Here is a 13845-nt window from a genome sequence, read left to right as displayed (position 1 = left end):
GGAGAAGGGGGTGTGGGGTTATAGGAAGAGACTGGACAAAAATCGTACACCTATGGATGAGTGCAGTGGGGGCGGGGGGTAAAGGCAGAGGATGGGGTGGGAACCGGGTGGAGGGGTGTTATGGGGGGAGGAGGGAAAGAGGAACAATGGTAATAATCTAAACAAAAAAGATTTAATTAAAAAAATAATAATTAGAGAATACTATTAGCATCATTGTGGCAATATATTTGAAAAGTTCTATGTGATACACAAATTCCCAGGAAAAATAACCTAGCAGCTATAGAAAACTTGAATAATCCTATACCTTTTAAGGAAATTAATCAGCAGTGGAAAATATTCCTAGATAGTAACATATTCTGAAATTATTATTATTCTAATATTATTTGAAACTATTCCTACTTAAAAATTTTCAGAGATTACAAGATTATCAGCAAAATCTATATGAGGATAAAAAACATCTTGATACCAAAGAATAGTATAAAAAAATAAAAGAAGTGAATTTCATTAATAAATGCAGGTATGAAATTCATAAACTTAATATTACCAAACAGAAACCAGTAATATCAGAAAGTTCAATAATGCATTGTGACTAGGCTGTATTTTTTAAAATTCTTTATTGTTTTAAGTATTACATATGTCTACTTTTTCCTCCATTGACCTCTCCCAGGCCACCCCAACCACCGAGCATATGCGCTCATCCCCCTAGTGCTATATCCATTGATTTTGCTTATATGCATGCATACCAGCCCTTTGGTTTACCTCTTACTCTCCCACAACCCTCCTCTGCCTTCCCTCTAAAGTTTGACAGTCTGTTCGTTGCTTCTCTGTCTCCGTATCTATTTTTGTTCATCAGTTTATGTTCATTATATTGCACAAATGAATGAGATCATGTGATATTTAACTTAGTCTCTGACTGATTTATTTTGCTTAGCATAATGTTTTCCAGGTCCATCTATGATGTATTAAATGGCTAGAGTAACTTTTTTTATAGCAGCGTAGTATTGCATTGTGTAGATGTACCACTGTTTTTTCATCCACTCAACTGCTGATGGGCAATTAAGACTGTTTCAAAATCTTGCCGATTGTAAATTGTTCTGCTGTGAATATAGGGGTGCATATGTCCTTTCTGATTAGTGTTTTTGGTTTCTTGAGGTATATTCCTAGAAGTGGGACTACTGTGTCAAATGGAAGTTCCATTTTTAATTTTTTAAAGAAACTCCATACTGTTTTACACAGTGGCTGCACCAGTCTGCATTCCCAAGAGACTGTCTTTACTCCATTGTATGCTCTTGCCTCCTTTGTCAAATATTAATTGAGCATAATGGCTTAGATTGATTTTGGTGTTCTCTATTCTGTTCCATTGGTCTATATGTCTGTTCTTGTGCCAGTACCAGACAGTTTTAAAAACAGTGGTTTTGTAATATAACTTGACATCTGGTATTGTGATCCACCAACTTTTTTTTTCTCTTTCTCAAGATTGTTGTGGCTATTCAGGGTTTGTTTGTTTTTTATTCCAGATGAAATTTTGGAGTTTGTTCTAGGTCTGTGAAATATGCGTTTGGTATTTTAATGGAGATTGCATTAAATCTATAGATTGCTTTGGGTAGTATGGACATTTTAATGATGCTGATTCTACCAATCCATGAACACGGTATGTTCTTCCATTTGTTTGTGTCTTCCTCAATCTCTTTTTTCATTGTTCTGTAGTTTTCCGAGAGGGTTTTCTATGTACAATATCATGCCATCTGTGTATAAAGACACTTTTACTTCTTTTCCAATTTGGATGCCTTTTATTTCTGCTTTTCTGTGTCTTTTTCCTGGGTTTTGTTTTTGTTTTTGTTTTGGGGAAATGCTTTTATTTTTGTCCATTGAGTATGATGTTGGCTGTAGGTTTGTCATATATGGCTTTTATTATGTTAAGGTATAATTCCCTCTATTCCCAGCTTGCTGAGAGTTTTTTTATCAAGAATGGATGTTAAATTTTTACAAATGCTTTTTCTGCATTAATTTATATGACTATGTGGTTTTCATCTCTCAATTTGTTTATGTCATGTATCATGTTTAATGATTTGCAGATATTGTACCATCCTTGCATCCCCGGAATAAATTCCACTTGTCATGGTGTATGATCTTCCTAACGTAATGCTGGATGTGATTTGCTAGGATTTTGTTGAGGATTTTAGCATCTATATTTATCAGACACACTAGCCTGTAATTTTCTTTTTTGTAGTGTCTTTACCTGTTTTGGTGATTAGGGTAATGCTGGTTTTATAAAAAGAGCTTGGAAGTGTTCCTTCCTCTTGAATTTTTGGAAGAGTCTGAAGAGAATAGGTTTTAGTTCTTCTTTGAATGGTTGATAAAACTCCCCTGTAAAACCATCTGGTCCAGAGCTGTTGTTTGATGGAAGTTTTTTTATTACTGGTTCAATTTCCTACTCAGTTATCAGCCTATTCAGGTATTTTTCTTCCTGATTGAGTTTTGGAAGGTCATATTTTTCTAGGAATATGTCCATTTCTCCTAGGTGAAAAGTATGTTGGAATAGAGTTCCTGTTTATCCTTTCAAAGAAACAGCTCTTGGTTTCACTGATTTTTTGTATTGTTTGTGGGGTTTGGGGGGGGGTGGTCTCTATGTCATTTATTTCCACTCTGATCTTTATTATTTCCTTCCTTCTGCTTACTCTGGGCTTTTCTTGTTGCTCTCTTTCTAATTCTTTAACCATTTGTACACCAAGTGTCTATAGACACAAGTGGCAGACCTTTTTTTAACTAAATTAAAAATATCATGGCAGTTAACTGGTTAAGCTGTACAGTTAGATAATTAATTACCAGTTTTTCCTGTTTTTTGAGATAGGCTTGTAATGCTATGAACTTCCCTCTATGGACTGCTTTCACTGTTTCCCATAGATTTTGGATTGTTGTGTTTTCATTATCATTTGTTTCCAGGATGTTTTTTATTTCTTCTTTGATCTCGTTGGTAACCCAATCATTTTTTTAAAAATATATTTTATTGATTTTTCACAGAGAGGAAGAAAGGGATAGAGAGTTAGAAACATCAATGAGAGGGAAACATCGATCAGCTTCCTCCTGCACACCTCCTACTGGGGATGTGCCTGCAACCAAGGTACATGCCCTTGGCCGGAATTGAACCTGGGACCTTTCAGTCCGCAGGCCAACGCTCTATCCACTGAACCAAACCAGTTAGGGCTCACTCATTGTTTAACAACATGCTATTTAGCCTCCAAGTGTTTGAATTTTTATGATTGTTTTTATTGTAATTTATTACTAATATGCCATTGTGATCTGAGAAGTTGCTTGATATCTCAATCTCCTTGAATTTGAAGAGACTTTGCCTGTCTTCCAATATATATTCTATTTTTGAGAATCTCCCATGTGCAATTGAGAATATATATTCTGTAGCCTTGGTGTGGAATGTTCTGAAGATGTCGATTAACTCCATCTAACCTAGTGAATAATTTAGCATTGCTATTTCTTTGCTGATTTTTTGTTTGGGGATTTATCTAGTGATGTCAATGGGGGCATTAAATTCCCCTACTATGATTGTATTGTTATCGATCTCTTCCTTGATATCTCCCAGAAGTTTTTTTATGTATTTGTGTGCTCCTATATTGGGTGCATATATGTTTACCAGAGTTATATCCTCTTGTATTAATCCCTTTAGTATTATGAAGTGGCCTTCCTCACTTCTTGTTTTGGCCTTCACTTTGACGTCCATTTTGTCAGGTATAAGTATTGCTACCACAGCTTTATTTTTTTTCATTTCCATTTGCCTGATAGATATTTTTTCATCCCTTCACTTTCAGTTTGTGTGAGTACTTTGTTCTGAGGTGGGTCTCTTTTAGACAGCATATATATGAGTCATGTTTTCTTATTCATTCATTCAGCAACTCTGTCTTTTGACGGGAGCATTTAGTCCATTTACATTTAAGGTTATTATTGACTAGAGGCCCAGTGCAAGAAATTCATACATTCTGGGGGTGGGGGGGAGAGGAGGCCCCCTCAGCCCATCCTGCACCTTCTCACAGTCCAGGAGCCCCCGGGGATATCTGACTGATGGCTTTAGCCCGCTCCCTGCCACCTATGCTGGCAGTCAGATATCCTTAGCGCTGCCGCAGAGGTGGGAGAGGCTCCCGCCACCGCCACTGTGATCGTCAGCTGTGAGCCTGGCTTCTAGCTGAGCGGCGCTCCCTCTGTGGGAGTGCACTGACCACAAGGGGGCAGCTCCTGCTTTAAGCTTCTATCCCCTGGTGGTCAGTGCACATCATAGCAACCGTTCATTCTGCCCTTCAGTTGATTTGCATATTAGCCTTTTATTATATAGGACTAGGGGCCCAGTGCATGAATCTGCACCTTAAAAGAAACTGTGGGTCACGAGGCTGCAGTAGGCACAGGGTGGGTCTTGGCCCATCCTGCGCCCCCACCTGGCCCCTTCCACTGTAGCCCCTTGTCCCCTGTCTCCCACAGCCCCACTCTCGCCACCACTGCTTTCAGGTACTGCTGCCGCTTGCACCCACTGATGGTGCTGAGTGATCAGGACCAGCGCCAAGCATCAGCAGCAGATGAGAGCGGCTGCGCCAGCAGCAGGTGCAAGTGGGGCCAGCATTGACAGCAGGTGTGACCAGCAGCTCTGGCGCCAACAGTTGGTACAAGTGGGGTGAGTGCCGGGCATGTGGGAACATAGAATTTTCAGTAACCACCAGAGCCTCTCCCCAATTATAGTAAGCGGTGCCCTACCTTGGTCTGGCATCCCCGCTCACCTGCTCCACTATCCCTCCACGGCCAATGCCTGACATATTCCACACTCTGCTGCCTGTTGCTGATGCCCACCATGTTCCACATGTACCCCCTGGTGGTCAGCGCACGTCATAGTGACTGTTTGGTTGTTCCACCATTTAGTCTATTTACATATTAGGGTTTTATATATATATAGATAAGTAGTTGTTTGTAGCCATTTTTATTCTTTATGCCTGTGTTCCTTCTTCCATTTATATCTGTTAACTTTACCACAGTGCCTTTAGCATTTCTTGCATTGCCGGCTTGGTAGTGATAAATTCCCTTAGCCTTTTTGGTCTGCGAAGCTCCTGATTTGCCCTTCCCTAGCCTTGCTGGATAGAGTACTGTTGGATTCAGTCCCTTGCTTTGCATTATTTTGTATTTATTCCATTCCTTTCTGGTCTGATGTGTCTCTGTTGAGAAATAATTTAATGGGAGATCCTTTGTAGGTAATTCTTTCTCTTTTAGCCTTTAAGATTCTGTCGTTAACATTTGGCAATGTAATTACGACGTGTCTTGGTGTGGGTCTTTTGGGGTACATCTTGTTTGGTACTCCCTGTGCTTCTGTGACTTTTTTCTTCCCCAAATCAGGCAAGTTTTGTGTCATTATTTCTTCAAATAAGTTCTCTAATCCTTGCTGCTCTTCATGACCTACTGGCACCCCTATTATATGTATGTTACTTTGTTTTAGGTTGTCCCAAAGCTCCCTCAGGCAATCCTCCTGCTTCCTAATTTGTTTTCTCCAACTGCTGTTCTGATTGGGCTTGTTTCTCTGCCCCATTTTCTAACTTACTAAATCAATCCTCCTCTTCTTCTAGTCTACTGTTGAAACTTTCCATCATGTTTTTTATTGTAGCATATCATTATTGATTTCCTCTTGATTCTTATATAAGTATTTTATTTTCTCTGCCATCCAGTTTATGAAGTGCATGACCATTACTCTGATTCTTTTTCTGACATATTTCATGACTCCATTTCATTAACTTCCCTTTTAGGGGCATGATGCCTCCTTTTCTTTCTTTTGGGGGTTGTTTCTTTGTCTCCCCATTTTTGCTATCACAGAAGGGTCCCAGTTGTGCGGGGCCTGTGGCTGAGGCAGAGGGCTTAGTGGGAGGGTCACATACCCTGAGAGTCATGGGAGAGCCCAGGCTTCAGTACACTCAGGGCCTGTGCCATGGTAGCAGGTTGACAGAAGTGTCGTGAGCCCAGAATCATAGGAGAGCCCATGCCATGGTGGTGGGTTGGCAGGAATGTCATGCTCCCCAAGAATCACAGGAGAGCCCGGGCACCAGACACACAGGTAACTAGACTGTATTTACCTTATTACAGAAATATTCAATATTTGAAATTAAATGAATATACTCATTATATTAACATTACAGAAAAAAATCAAAGAATAGGCAAAATGTATAGAGATGAAGCATCTGATAAAATTCAACAAAAAAACCCTCTTTTGATTATAAAATATAATTTGATAACATGTATCTTAAACAACAACCAAGAAAAATCCTCTAAAACCAGTAAAACATTGAAAACCGTCTCCTTGATACTAGCACAAATCAAGAATCTTCGCTGTTCACATTTCTTTCAACATTTATATTTAAGGTCCTTGCCATCACAATAATGCAAAACCCCTAGGGAGAAAAAAAAATACAAATTTATTATGAGATAAGAAAGACAACCTAAATAAATGGAGATATTTACCAGGATTATGGGTTGGAAAACTCAAAATTATAAAGTGTTTGTTCTGTTCAAATTAAATGCAGCCAAGCCAGTTAGGATTCAAGAGCAGAGTGGGTAACACAATCTATGAGGGCCACTTAACACAATCTATGATGCCAGTTAACTAAAGTTTTCATATGTTACTCTATAACTGATTGGAAATTTAAACACATTCTTCAGTAACATCTACTACACATTTAGTTGCACTTAGTTAATATTCAGAAAGCAATTCATGGCAGTTTTCTGGGAACATATTATCTAATTTTCAATGTCATAAATATGCTTCCCAAGAAATTGTTGGTTCAGAACTGAAAACAAGAAGTACAGAAAACTGAAAAACATTTTGCAAAATCTTTTTCAGATATGTTTCCTTCAACTAGTGAGAGACAATTTAGTGTTTTCATCTGCTTCTATAGAATTTTATGATCATAAAATCTATTTCTCCCTACCCCTACTAAATAAATATTTGACAATATTTACAGGTTGAAAAGGGCTACCCACTTACCCTATCTACACATACCTTCATGAGAGCACTTGTCACATTGTATACTAATTACTTACTTATCTGTCTCTCCCAATTTAGCAATCTGATTGAAAGAGGCTTATATTTCTCATTGTTGTTTCTGACTCATAACACTCAAGAAATGTATGGTGAATGAATAAAATCTCACTTTATAGATAAGGCTATAAGAGATGTTCATTAAACAGGTTATAATCTTATGACTAAGAAGTAGCAAAGCTATTCAATTTATTTATTTAACAAAATAGTTATTGTTCTAGGTCCTAGATTCTAGGAATGAAACTTAGACCTTCTGAATCCTATTGTAGTGTTCTTTCCATAAATTTAGAGAAAAGACTTCTACCTTTGCTTAGTAATGAAATTACCTTCATAAGATTATAGTGGGAAAAGGAGAAACTCCTACCGCAGAGGAACTCACTACTGAACCAAAATTGCCAGTTTTGTGTATCTAGAGCAGCCGTGGGCAAACTACGGCCCGCGGGCTAGATCCGGCCTGTTTGAAATGAATAAAACTATTGAAAAAAAGACCGTACCCTTTTATGTAATGATGTTTACTTTGAATTTATATTAGTTCACACAAACACTCCATCCATGCTTTTGTTCCGGCCCTCCAGTCCAGTTTAAAAACTCACTGTGGCCCTCGAGTCAAAAAGTTTGCCCACCCCTGATCTAGAGGAAGACAATCTCTTTCTAGTTTAATATTTTTATTTGGATGCCTTCTAAATAATATTAGTTAAAAGAAGCATATAAAGCTAGAACAAAATAATAGCGAGAAAAACAAATTTTTAAATTACTAAGCACTTAAAAATAAATTCTTAAACTCTAAAATAACTCAATTTAGGACCCTTGGCATTTTCATGTAAAATTTTTCTACACAGCTATTTATCAGTATTATAAGCATCAAAATGTGAAACCTGTACATTTGTAATCACACTGTCATATAAAAGCACATTTTATACAGAACTTACAGAATTCCAAGCATTTTCTACCCCACAAAACAGTTTTTTTCCACCGCTTTCTCACTCTTACCTAATGTATGATAGTAATTTTTCTTAGTAATTCACCTTTTTTGTTTGTTGTTGTTAATCCTCATTCAAGGATATTTTTTCCAATTGATATTTAGAGGGAGGGAGAGAAACATTGATGTGAGAGAGAAACATTGATTGGTTGCCTTCTACACACACTCTGACCTGGGCCAGGGATCAAACCTTTAACCAGGTACCAGCCTTTGACTAGGAATCCACAGGCTGGCACTCTAACCATTTAGCAAAACCAGCCAGGTCAGCAATTCACCTTTTATTTAGTGTTCTAAAACATTCACCTAAGTTTTCATAGGAAGAAAACCTTTTATATCTTTCCATTAGCTTATATATATTTAATTAAATTATATAATTAATGATCACAGATATAACTGATATAGACAGGTCTTGGGACAAACACAAGTAACTTTTGGTAACTATATAAATAAATTGAACAAGCAGGGGCAGAAGCATCTACAAGAGATACGTGCACTAGCCTGGGCATTAAGTATACCATAGGCATCAATCAGCATGTTTACACCAAGGAAATGCAGAACTTTAGTTATTCTGGTAAACCATGAAGTAGAAGCCATTTATGATACTTGCAACTGTATACTGAATATTTAAAAATATTTTTGGCCATGAGGGTACTGACAAAGTATAAGGATAGACTAAGAGAAAATTAGCAACTCTACCAAGAAAAATCCCACTGTACACATTCCCCACAGGTGACTAGTATATGTAACAGTTTTATGTAATTAAGGGATAAAATTCTATTTTACCTATAATTATACAACAAATAGACCAATTACTTAATTGTATGAATAGACAGGTTACTTAAGTTTATCCTTAGTAAAACAGACATACTTTGGAGATACTGTAGGTTTGGTTCTAGACTACCACAAAAGGTAAGTCACATGAAGTTTTTTTTATTTCCAAGTGCATAGAAAAGTTATGCTTACACTGTAATGTAGTCTATTAAGTGTGCAATAGCATTTGTGTCTTTGAAAATGTATATACCTTAATTAAAAAATACTTTATTGCTAAAAAATGCTGTCACCTGAGTCTCAACAAGTCATAATTTTTTTGATGGTGGAGGGTCTTATCTTTATTTTTTTTAAAAACTAAATATCTGCAAAGTGGGATAGAGTCAAGAGTAATAAAATGAAGTATGCCCGTAAGTCATCACATACCTGCAGTTGACCTTTTTGCTGTACAACATTAGTATATAGCTCCATCTAGTGGAGAAATATATAAACATTTCCAGAGCTTATGTTTCAGTCTGTCATGGTAAACTAAAAAAAACAAAAACAAAATCACCTGACTTTTAAAAAGGCCAACTTTTCACTCATAACAGGTAATTACAACATTTCTCCTAATCAGTATGTTAACAAACATTTTCCATTTGATCAGTAATATTTCTGAACACTCAGAATTTCTTCATCTTCTAACAAATTTTTCCATAGGAAAAAGAATAGTGGCAGTTCATTTTACAAAGGAAAAACTCAGTATTCACCTTATTCCTTTAAAGAGAATAAAATACACAAAATTCATGCCACAAGTTTACAAGCATGGAGCAATATCCTGCAAGCAATGCCAACGTAAAACTCTCCTCAAAATTCCTGTGGTCATAATAACAAACAGCTAGGGAGACACAGACAAAGAACATAAGCAGGATTTCTAAACAATTTGTAAACCTTTCCCCAATAACAAAAGACATAATTAAAAAATTTTGCATTTAAAAAGTTCGTTGAAAAATTTTAATGTTATAAAGACTTAAAGACTATTAAAAGTTCCCGCTTTAAAAACTACTTTTAAATACCTGTAACTCTTAAAACAATGCAAAAAGATTCTAATCCCTAATTCCCTGCAGTTGGGAACATGCGGGAGGCAGCCGATGGATGATTCTATCATCATTGATGTTTCTCTCTCTCTCCCTTCTTCTCTGAAATTAATAACAATGTATATATTTTTAAAGGCCCATTAGCATCAGGCACCAGCACAAAGAGTAACAATCAATAGTAACATAAAGATGTTTCCTCTTAAAATTTTTCTTATTTCTATATCTCTGCATAAATTCAATACATAATTTAAGGACATTTCTCTTTATGTTGTCAATTTAAGTAAAATCAATGTTACTTAATCCACTAGTCTGTAATATCAATTCACATGAATAATGACTATCATACCTTAATATTTTAATAATATCTAAGGACTTAATACTACTCTAATTAATATCTCTACTGCCTGTTGAGCACAGTACCTAACAAAAAAAATTATGTTTTAAATGAACAATCCAATGTAAAAATTTTTGACAAAGATGCTGGCTTATTTTGAAAACTTTAACAACATTTTCAACTTAACTTTTCTTTGTTTAGGGTGCTTATTTTATCAAATCTAATTGTCTTTAATTCTTCTTCCTTTTCAATTCCATGAAAGGCTTAAAATTTGAAGTAATGTACTTACTTTAATAAACTAGTTTTTAACGTATTAATGCAGACTTTTGACCTGAATCACATCCCATAGTTAACCCAACACAAGTTTCTGCTATCCTTGGTTAACTGTTAGATGCTCAAAGTTCCTGCTTTATTAAAATTACCATCACACCTAGACCCTAGTAATAAACTATGTATTCTGTTTATAGGAAGATAAGAAATAAAACTGTTTCCTTTTCAGTTAAGACAAGGTTGGAGTATTTTCCTACGTGAATTTTGTTCAGAAACTAGGAAGGCTTCCAATTACTCAGAAATCAGGAAGCCTTAAGACAGCAAGTGAACTCAAGGACTGCTTGTTCTCTCCCAGAAAATCAACCTAGCAAAACTAAAAAATAGAGAGAGGCATCATGGACCCAAGGAACCAACCAAGGAACCAACCAAGAAATTCATGTGTCAGCTATCTTGAAGGAAGCTTGTGGGCGAGGAGGACTATAGTCCTGAGTGAAGAAGAGCAGACACATGCTGAAAGACTGGGTTAGAGAAAATCTTGTATGGCTCCCATCTCCCTCAGGTTGCCAAGGACAATTTGTGTCTACCCCACCAATAACCAAGAACCGAAGCTGCAAGTGCCCTGAGGGTAATGTTGGGGGGAGGGGGGCAAAAATTCTACTGGGGTAATGAAAGATGAGACTTGTCTTAGAACGTGTGGGCTGCTTTAATAAAAATACCATAGACTGAATGGCTTATAAACAACAGAAATTTATTTCTCATAGTTCTAGATCCTGGAATTCTGAGATGAGGATGTCAGGTGGTTGAGTCTGGTAAGAGTCCTCTTCTGGGTTGCAAACTGCCCACTTCTCATGGAATTCTTACATGGTAGAGAGCAGAGAGGGGAAGCAAGCTCTCTTGTGACTCTAACAAGGGCACTAATCTCATTCCTAAGGTTCTGCCCTCCTGATCTTATCACATCCTAATTATCTCCCGAAGGCTCCACATCCTAATATCACATTGGGGGTTATGGTTTCAACATACGAATGGGGACACAAACATCCTATCTAATAAAAGAGAAACATGGTAATTAGCGTACGACCGCTACCCTTCCCATTGGCTAATCAGGGTGACATGCAAATTAATTGCCAGCCAAGATGGCCGCCGGCAGCCAGGCAGCTAGAAACTAACATGAGGCTTGCTTGCTTCAGTGACGGAGGACTCCACCATTCCCCGTCTGCCGCTGCAGTCCTCTGAACTGCAACTCTAAGCAACTATGTAACAAATATAGAAGCTAAACAAAACCCCAGAAACCTGCTTTAGTCCTAGGCTTCAGCCAGCAGGATAGCAACATTGTAAGCAAAGGCCAGAAAACTACTTTCAGCCACGGAGGCCTAAGAGCTGGAGCCAAGCCTCAAAGCTAAACCTGGCCCAGAATAAAAAAAAAAAAGAAAGAAAGAAAAAAGGAGCGGTTGGGAGCTTCAGTCACCCCCAGTCTGAAAACAGCCCTCAGCCCCTCACCCAGGCTGGCCAGACACCCCAGTGGGGACCCACACCCTGAAGAGTGTGAGATCAGCCGCGAACAGCCATCATCCCCTCACCAGGAATGGCCAGGCACCCCAGTGGGGACCACCAACCTGAAGGGTGTGTGACCAGCTGCAAACAGCCATTATCCCCTCACCCAGGTTGGCCAGGCACCCCAGTGGGGACCCCCACCATGATCCAGGACACCCTTCAGGGCAAACCAGCCAGCCCCACCCATGCACCAGGCCTCTATCCTATGCGGCTCTGTGTGTGACAGGTTGCGGCACCCCAAGCCCCCCACCACGCCCCCCGAAGGGCCCTGCTCTGTGTGTGACGGGGTAGAGCCATAACCTCCCCATCGGCCCTGCCCTGAGTGTGACAGTGGCGGTGCCCCAACCCCCTGATCGGCCCTGCTCTGTGGGTGATAGAGGGCGGCACCCCAACCCCCTCATGGGCCCTGCTCTGTGTGTGACAGGCTACAGGCTCCAACCCCCCCCTGATGGGCCCTGCTCTGTGAGTGACAGGGGCAGTGCCCCAACCCCCTGATTGGACCTGCTCTGTGGGTGACAGGGGGTGGCACCGCAACCTTCCCATTAAACCTGCCTTGAGAGTGACAGGGGACGGTGCCCCACCCCCCCAATCGGCCCTACCCTGAGCGTGAGCGGCTCTGTGTGTGACAGTGGGCGGGGCCACAACCTCCCTATCCACCCTGCTCTGTTCGTGACAGGGGAAGGCACCCCAACCCCCTGATTGGACCTGCTCTGTGGGTGACAGGGGGTGGCACCGCAACCTTCCCATTAAACCTGCCTTGAGAGTGACAGGGGACGGTGCCCCACCCCCCCAATCGGCCCTACCCTGAGCGTGAGCGGCTCTGTGTGTGACAGTGGGCGGGGCCACAACCTCCCTATCCACCCTGCTCTGTTCGTGACAGGGGAAGGCACCCCAACCCCCTGATTGGACCTGCTCTGTGGGTGACAGGGGGTGGCACCGCAACCTTCCCATTAAACCTGCCTTGAGAGTGACAGGGGACGGTGCCCCACCCCCCCAATCGGCCCTACCCTGAGCGTGAGCGGCTCTGTGTGTGACAGTGGGCGGGGCCACAACCTCCCTATCCACCCTGCTCTGTTCGTGACAGGGGAAGGCACCCCAACCCCCTGATTGGACCTGCTCTGTGGGTGACAGGGGGTGGCACCGCAACCTTCCCATTAAACCTGCCTTGAGAGTGACAGGGGACGGTGCCCCACCCCCCCAATCGGCCCTACCCTGAGCGTGAGCGGCTCTGTGTGTGACAGTGGGCGGGGCCACAACCTCCCTATCCACCCTGCTCTGTTCGTGACAGGGGAAGGCACCCCAACCCCCTGATTGGACCTGCTCTGTGGGTGACAGGGGGTGGCACCGCAACCTTCCCATTAAACCTGCCTTGAGAGTGACAGGGGACGGTGCCCCACCCCCCCAATCGGCCCTACCCTGAGCGTGAGCGGCTCTGTGTGTGACAGTGGGCGGGGCCACAACCTCCCTATCCACCCTGCTCTGTTCGTGACAGGGGAAGGCACCCCAACCCCCTGATTGGCCCTGCTCTGTGCATACAGGGGGTGGCGCCGCAACCTCCCCATGGACCCTGCCTTGAGTGTGACAGGGGGCAGCGCCCAAACCCCGATCGCCTTCCGGCTCTGTGTGTGACAGGGGGGCGGGGCCACACCTCACTATCCGCCGTGCTCTGTTCATGACAGGGGAAGGCACCCCAACCCCCTGATCAGCCCTGCTCTGTGCCTGATAGGGGGAGCTCCCTAACCCCCTGATCGCCCTGCTCGGTGTGTGACGGTGCGGCGCCCCAATCCCCCCCACG

General features: G+C 41.0%; 1 protein-coding gene across 4 annotated transcripts in view; it reads right to left on the bottom strand.

Annotated features, from left to right (window-relative positions):
* The window catches only part of MIPOL1 (mirror-image polydactyly 1), a 340601-nt gene that overhangs the window by 306248 nt on the left and 20508 nt on the right, over positions 1–13845 (bottom strand). For 2 of the 4 annotated variants that reach the window (XM_015570206.1, XM_015570207.1), the window contains exon 1: positions 9073–9184. The exons of the other annotated variants lie outside the window; for them this stretch is intronic. The gene's annotated coding sequence lies outside the window, so the exon portion shown is untranslated. Of the gene's footprint in view, positions 1–9072; positions 9185–13845 lie in introns of those variants that run through there. 4 annotated transcript variants of the gene reach the window in all.

Source organism: Myotis davidii, unplaced genomic scaffold (assembly GCF_000327345.1).
Source record: "Myotis davidii unplaced genomic scaffold, ASM32734v1 scaffold304, whole genome shotgun sequence".
Classification (NCBI taxonomy): Eukaryota; Metazoa; Chordata; class Mammalia; order Chiroptera; family Vespertilionidae; genus Myotis; species Myotis davidii.
This window is presented reverse-complemented; position numbering and strand designations above follow the sequence as displayed.